Source organism: Acomys russatus, chromosome 10 (genome assembly GCF_903995435.1).
Source record: "Acomys russatus chromosome 10, mAcoRus1.1, whole genome shotgun sequence".
NCBI lineage: Eukaryota > Metazoa > Chordata > Mammalia > Rodentia > Muridae > Acomys > Acomys russatus.
In genome coordinates this window covers 17,125,196-17,132,864 of record NC_067146.1, presented here as the reverse complement: position 1 = coordinate 17,132,864, position 7,669 = coordinate 17,125,196, and the positions used below count along the sequence as shown (strand labels likewise).

The window sequence follows — 7,669 nt, the reverse complement described above, 5'->3', positions numbered from 1 at the left end:
AGTATTGCAGGTGCTGAGGGGCAGAGACAGCTCTCCTGCTTTAATGACCCTAGGCCAGGTCTCCCTGCTTGCTACAGTTATGGAGAGGCAAGGAGGGAGAAAGGTATCTCTCCCTTGTCCATGTCACTGCACTGGAGATGAGTGGCCAGGCCAGCTTGCTCACACTCATACCTTCACAGCTGGCTCACTCGAAACTCCCTAAACGTTTAAAGCCTGCTCTCTAGACTATTGCGATTGGGGAGGGATGGGGTCAGCTCTCCCCCTCCTCTCATGTTGCCAGGGCCAGGTATTCCACCATAGGTAGGTGAGGGGCGTATCTAGTTCTGCACAGCAGTCAGGCATCGCCATGTTTTGGTCTGCAGCCCAGCAAGGGACATCCACTTGGCCTTTGGCGTCTCCTGCTGCTGCAGGGCCATGAACCCAGATGTGACCCCTGGTGGCAGCAGAGGCCAGGACCTCACCATGCACCCATGTGACATCGCCAGCTCCTCTCATCAGGTTATTCCTCCATTCCTCCAGTTCAACCTCCTTCTATTGTGCCCACATCCTTCTGTTTCTCTTTCTCTCCCATTTCTCCACCATCTGCTTCCTTCTCTTAGTGGTGCCCAGGGTCTCTGGGTGTCTGGGGTCATCATCTCAGGAGTGGTCTCAGGAGTGCTATGCCCTGCTGGTGTATTATGGTCTGCCCCCTCTTCCAGACCTGCATAGTACCAAACTGGTTGTCCTTTCAGGCTAGCTCCCTGTTCAAGGCCCCTGGTGCTGGTCTGTCGGTCCTCTCCTGTTCGCTCCCTGCACAGCCCACCTGAGAGACCCTGTGCGAGGGCATTCTGTCTCAGGCTCAGTCCTGCCCAGGTCCCACACAGGCCTTTTCTAGTCTCTTGATTTTCTTCCTCCTCACCCTTGGAGCCTGTATTGGCCTGTGTGGTACCAGACTGCTGATCATCTCAGGCTTGCTTTTTTAAAGGGAATGTTAGGCTGCTAATCATTCATCTCTTCACAGGTCAGAACACTGAGAATAGACACAGCCTCTGTCCTCTCTGCCACCTACTGATGCACAAGTAACACAGCATCCACACCTGCAATGCCTTGAGGGACAATTTATACTTAAGTTTTAGCACCATAATATGAAAACTGTGGTCTTTAGTCCCAGGTATCATATTAACATACTCAGGTCTCAACTGTTTTCTACCCTCAGTACTTCAGACTGAGACCACACTAGTGTTTTGAGGTAGCAGTGTGTAACCATGTATGCTCACAATGGCATATACACGACCATGTATGCACTCAGTGGCATATACATGACCACATATGAGCTCAATTGCATATACATGACCAGCAGCAACAGGGCCAAAGTACTTGTCGATTATGTGTAATATTGCAGACAAGTAAATGTTGCACGTTCCTTGCTTTCTTTTTTGATACTTTCTCCAGAGTCAATTTGTCCAGAGAAGAACATGGCAGAGAGCTTTCAACAGGTCCCACTGCTCCTGCTACTGTGTCATCTCTGTTTTGGACAGCTGCTTTAAGATTAAAAGCAGTCGTGGTACACCCGGGCATCAAAACCCACGGCTGAGTGCTTGCTAACTACTGAGATGGCCGAGGAGCCTTGTCCTAGCTAGCTGAGGGCAGGAGCTCACATGCTCTGTAGCTACCTCATGAGCTATGGGATGACACTGGCTAAGAATACAAGTTTCAGAATACAAGAGAAAATGGCGGCTGTCGCTCTGGATAGGGTTGCTTTGGGAATAAATGAGAACATTAATCACAAACACAAACATCAATAGGGTCTGCAGCTCTTATTGCCTGATATTGAAGCTGTCATTTCTACTGAATTCCCAGAGCCTTAGATGTTTTGGAGCGGCTGAAAGCACCTGATTGAATTATTTACAGCTTCTTTTAAACTATTAAAATTTTAATAAAAGCAGGCATTTTCCAATATAAGTTAGGTACCTCTTTTTGTATGCTGGGAACCATTAGCTTTACAGCTTGTATACTGTGAGGTTAACTGGCATTGGGGGCTAATCTAAATTTAAAAAAGACTTTCTCTGCCATCAGAGAATTCTGGACATTATGGTTGTGGTGCAAGTCACATTGAACTGGCATTGTAACATTGTATCAAGTATTTCAGACTGGATAATAGTGGTCATTCATGTCTGGTACAGGTGGAAAGGCATCTAACCATACAGGCTGTGGCCTTGAAGGAAAACTGCACAGAACTGTAAAAACAGAGTTGCCATTGTCTCACCTTGTTTGTACTCGTAGACTCACCCAGGAAGGAACTTTGCGTGACGTATTTGGGGAGTAGCTCTGCCTTACTCTCTTTTCTTTACATGGAATGTGAATGGTGCTGCTGAAACATTGGCTTCAGAGTTGCTCAGCTAACAGCAGAGCAATGTCCCTACAGCATTTGAAAATCTACATTAAGAGCCTTAGGCTCTTTGTACAAAAATATGAGTTATATTTCATGTAATTTTTTCATATGAAGGAATGTAAGCTTCTGTTTCATCAAATGGCTATTGTTTTGTTTTTCTATCTTATTCAGTTACATAATATCTTAAGTTATATATATAGGCTTGTGTGAATACAGAAAGAATGTAATACTTTTGTTTTTGTTTTTTGAGAGAGAGTTTCTCTGTGTATCCTTGTGTCATTCTGTATCTGGTGAGAGACTGAGCTTTGTAGGGCACTCTCTGTGAAGCTTGGGCCTCATGGATCACAAAACTGGAAGTGTACTCTCAAAATGCAGGGTCAAAGGAGCTCAGAGCTCCAAAGCCATGCCAAGTGGTAAGGAAGGCCCTGCTTGGGCCAGTTGGTGGCTGCTTCCTGAGCAACTGATAACAGAGGTTTGCTTGAAGCTCCAAAACCAAGTGAGGCCAAAGCAGGAGCCCAGTTGTGTGCGGGCAGACAAAATGGCTGCTTCAAGAACAGCCAGCTGTGGAGTAATGTGAGAAAGATGGCAGCAGCACACCAGTGAACGGTGGAGGCTCAAGGTGGCCAGCAGCATGTGGCATGTGGCTGACTGGCAGTCAAGCCCTGGTGTCTGTTGGCGATTCTTCAGGGAGGAGGGGAGCCCTTCCTTCCCAAGAATCAATGATGAATCTCAGATGGTCATGGTGAAAAGCTGCTGGTAGCACAGTTCATATTTATTGCATGTGAAATCATGGACTTAGAAACTTTGGGCAGTTGGAGTAGGTTTGAGGGTGAATGTGTTTGGTTTGCTGGGACTAGAGATGCCAGGGATACTTCACATCCATGTGACAACACAGACCTGTCATAAGACGGGGAAGCAGTACTTAATTATCCCACGGGTAGGGGAAGAAATCCAGGTACGGTTAAAGGTCCTTGCTTGAAAGCCAAGACACCAAGGCATCTCATTAGCATAGGGTGGGTGTTTCCTGGAATCCCCAGGTGAACCCTCAATAGGTTTCTTATCAGAAAGGGCTGAGGTCTGTAATTTCTCTGAGGTCTGTGTGACAGCTTCTTAGAGGATGTGGGGTTCCCTAGATCAGGTGGAGAGAGAGAACTAAGTTGAGAGAGGAAACTAAGCTGAGAGAGGGAACTAAGCTGAGAAAGGGAAACTCATCTTTTACAGAGCTCAGAGGCTATCTGGAAGTGCCAGACTTCAACCTTAACATAGACCATGCTGGCCTTGAACTCACAGCGATCCATCTGCTTCTGCCTCCCCAGTGCTGGAATTATAGGCTAGAAACAATGTAATACTATTTTAGTTACTACTCATAGGAAATTTAAAGTCATTAATTACTGTATTTTGTATGCCACTTATTTTACTGCCTGAATATGAGGAAAAGGTTTGATAATGATTATTTAAAACATGTTGTATGTATATATAGGGGAGAAAAGTCATAAATGTTTAAGATTAATTTTCAGGATACTATAAACCGCATGTAGTGGCATGTGTGCTGCTTGAAAGCTGCAAAGTAGAACACTCTGAAGATGAAACAGCTCCTGTGGTGTGAAACCAGGCGACCTGAAGAAGTTTTGAAAATTAAACCTGAATGTCACACTTAGATAACTTCCAAATCTAACATCTGAAGTAAAATCATGCTTACTCAGCATTACTCTTTGAGTTCTCAAGTATTTTGACAGTGTATAACTTTTGGATACAGCTCTAGTCAGATTAGGGAAATAACTAGTGAGTGGGTTCATTATCCTGAAATACTAAGTTCCTGGATTTCCTCCATGCTTTCCTTCTGCTTCCCATAAGTCTCTAGGTCCTAACGCCTGTGTAAGAGTATATTAGCCTTGTTGCTGTTGTTGATATGAAAAACATCTGAGGTAAACAACTGAAAAGTGGAATGACTTGCTGTGGCTTACGGTCTCGGAGGTTTAAGTTCATACTATGGTGGGTTTACTCCTTAGGGGCCTACGGGAAGGCTGGGCACTTGCTGACCACATGGCAGAAAACCATCAAAGGCATCAAGGGACCAAAGAGAAAACATACTCCTTAAGCATACATAGTGACTTCTTTCCTTTAACCAGGTCCTAAATTCACAAAACAATTAAATTATGCTATCAATGAATTAGCCCACTAATGATATTACATCTGATCATTTACCAAATGTGCTGGCTATATGCTCTCAACCAAGAGTTTAACACCTGAGGTCTGGGTGTCATCCAGATCTGAATGATAACAAAAGGTTAAGTCTATTATGTAGGATTAATTTAAATCCCTAATTTGCCTCTCTTGTAGGAGCCTAGAAATATGCACCCTTTTCAGTTTAATTGAGAAATGTCTCTATTTTCCTGTTCCATGAAATAGTCATAAAAAAGATGAGTTGTGACCTAGACTGCTTACTAACTTTGCTTTGGGACCAGGCAACTACTTTGTTTCATAACAGAAGGCTTAATTTATATGCATCAAGACAGTTCGAGCTCATCATTGCTAGATTCAGTGTAGCTGACCAATTTCTTAGAATGGGGAAACACATAGGCTTTTTAAAATGCATTTAACAACTTTTAACTTTTATTTTTATTTATCAGGGTCAGTGAAAACTGAACCCAGTCTTCAGACAAATGTTTTACCATAGAATTATATCCCCAGATTCTGATTTATTCTCAATAAACTACATATATTTAAATTAGTTTAAAGAATGCATATTAAATGAAGAATATCTGGGAAGAAAAAATTTATTCATAATTTCAGAAATTATAACTATTCACACATTAATTTATTGTACATACTCATTCAGTATTTTATACTTTAGCAGTATATATAGGGCTTTTTGAAATCTCAAAAGTTATTCCTGGTGACCTCTCTTCCAACAAGGCGTCACCTTCGAACCCTTCCGAACAGTGTAACTGGGAGACTAAGCATGCAAATACATGAGCCCATGGGGACCATTCTCATTCAAGCAATCACATTATACTCCCTGGCTTCCACAGTCTTGTAGAGGTATCACAATAAAAAATGCATTCAGTCCAACTTCAAATGTCTTCACAGTCTTTCACTGTTCAAAAGTCCAAAGTTTCTTCTGAGACTCAAGGCTGTAGGTAACTGTACCTAACTGTGAGCCCTGTGAAATCAAAACAAAAAAAGCAGACCACATACTTCCAACATACAGTTCAACAGAATATACATTATCATTCCAATAGGAAGGAATGGGAAGAATTGGACCAAAGCAAGTCAAATAACCAGTAGGCAAACTTCAATTTCTGCACCTCTATGTCTGAGGTCAAAGCTCTCTTCAGAGCTCCAACTGCTTTCAGCTCTGTTGTCTGCAGCACACTTCTCTCTCTTTGCTAGGCTTGTTCCTCTCCGCTGGTCACTCTCCTTGGTAGGTATCCCAGGCTTCCAGCACGGGCAACATCGTGGGGGCTCCAAAGCAACCCGGGCTCCACCCTCACAGCTTCCTGCAGTGGCTGCTGTTAGCCTCCATGCCGGCGTGCTCTCATCTCAGTGGCTCTCATGTCAACTGCCTGGGCTCTGCTGCTTTCCTTAACCACAGAAGAAGATTTCACAACCTCTTTGCACCAGCATCTTTTTTTTTTTTTTTTTTTTTTTTTAAGCAAGAACCACATGGGCAAGACTGCCAAGTTCTGCTATCTGTCTGCTGGGACTGGAACTTGGCCCCCTCCTCAAATTACACTTGCATTAGCTTTCTGATTTTTATTGTTGCTGTGTAGGATGAGGAAATCCCTCACACATTTTCCTTTCACAGACTGAAGGAATACCTGGGTCGGGTCTTGCCCTAAAGTTATGACTTCCTTTATTTCACTGAACATCAGGCCTTTCTTTAAACTCCTTATGTCCTTGAATTCAGAACTTGGCACCAACATTACATTTTCTGGTGCTCTTTTCCATCTCAAACTATATTACATTTAGTATTTCTATTTGCTCCTTTTGGTATTTTTCATCTCTTTAAAATTGCAGATCTGCATGTGAGTGACCACTAAATAACTCATGACACACTCAATACCAGGCTGTCTTGAAATCTCCTCTGCCAGCGACATTAACCCCAAACTCTTCAATTTAGCCTCTGGCAAGTTTTTAGGAGAAGGGCAAAAATATCTTAGTTAGGTTTCTGTAGCTGTGCCTGACCACAGCAGCTCTTATAAAGGAAAACGATTTATTGGGGCTGGCTTGCAGTTTCAGAGATATTATCATCATAGTGGGAAGCATGCTGCTGGAGGAGGAGCTGAGAATTCCACACGTGGATCAGCAGGCAGCAGGAAGAAACAGTGACACGCTGGCCAGACTTGAACATCTCAGTGCTCAAAGCACACCTCCACTGACACACTTTGGCAGACACCATGTGGGAGGAGCTGCAGTGGGCAAGTGTGGACAAGTGAGCTTCCTGGAAATGCCCCACCATTTTGCATGGCTGAGAAGGGTGTGCCTTGGAGAGGCAAAGGTTCTATCTCCAGATTGCTTCTTTTTTTTTTTTTTTTAACATATATATTTATTTTATTACACATGAATAAAACAAACTATATACAGCATGGAGAACCATGAGACAACAATGAGTTACATAAATATCACATTCATAGTGATTTGGCTATTTATATTTTTCAAATTTGAAATAAACATCTTTCCTATCTTTTTTTTTATTATTATTAATTTATTCTTGTTACATCTCAATGTTTATCCCATCCCTTGTATCCTCCCTTCCTCCCCCCCCCATTTTCCCATTATTCCCCTCCCCTATGACTGTTCCTGAGGGGGATTACGTCCCCCTGTATATGCTCATAGGGTATCAAGTCTCTTCTTGGCTACTTGCTTCTTGTTGCTGATGTGCCATCTCATGTTTGTCATTGCTGTATTCCTCATACATCTGGCATGGTGTGATAGTCTGTGGGGAGGCCCTTGATGCCTACATTCTGGCGTGATTGTTTCCACTCTGTTGGGCAATTTTCCTGCAGATCAACATGAAGATGAACTTTCAGAAAATAATATTGTTTAGATGATTTAGTGATTTTACAGGATCCCTGATTTCATTTAAATAGTTTTAGAAAGTTAGGTTAAGATGTTTGGATGTTTCTACAGCTGTGATGTAGAAAATCTTGAGCAATTTGAAGTTCAGAAAAGTACATTCTTAATAGTTCAGGTCGGGACTTTTTGAGGTTGGCAAGCAAGAATAATACCCCATTAGCAGTAGCTCAGGTGACTCTCTTGCTGTAGCTGGGGTTTAAGGTGATTAATTTCTTGTAC

The 7,669-nt window shown here is 42.8% G+C and overlaps 1 non-coding gene across 1 annotated transcript; it reads right to left on the bottom strand.

The window, feature by feature from the left end:
• Nucleotides 1-966: 966 nt before the first annotated feature.
• LOC127194912 (small nucleolar RNA SNORA17) lies at nt 967-1,098 on the bottom strand. The gene has a single exon (XR_007831304.1). It is a non-coding gene; the product is annotated as a small nucleolar RNA SNORA17 (small nucleolar RNA).
• Between the last annotated feature and the right edge of the window lie 6,571 nt (nt 1,099-7,669).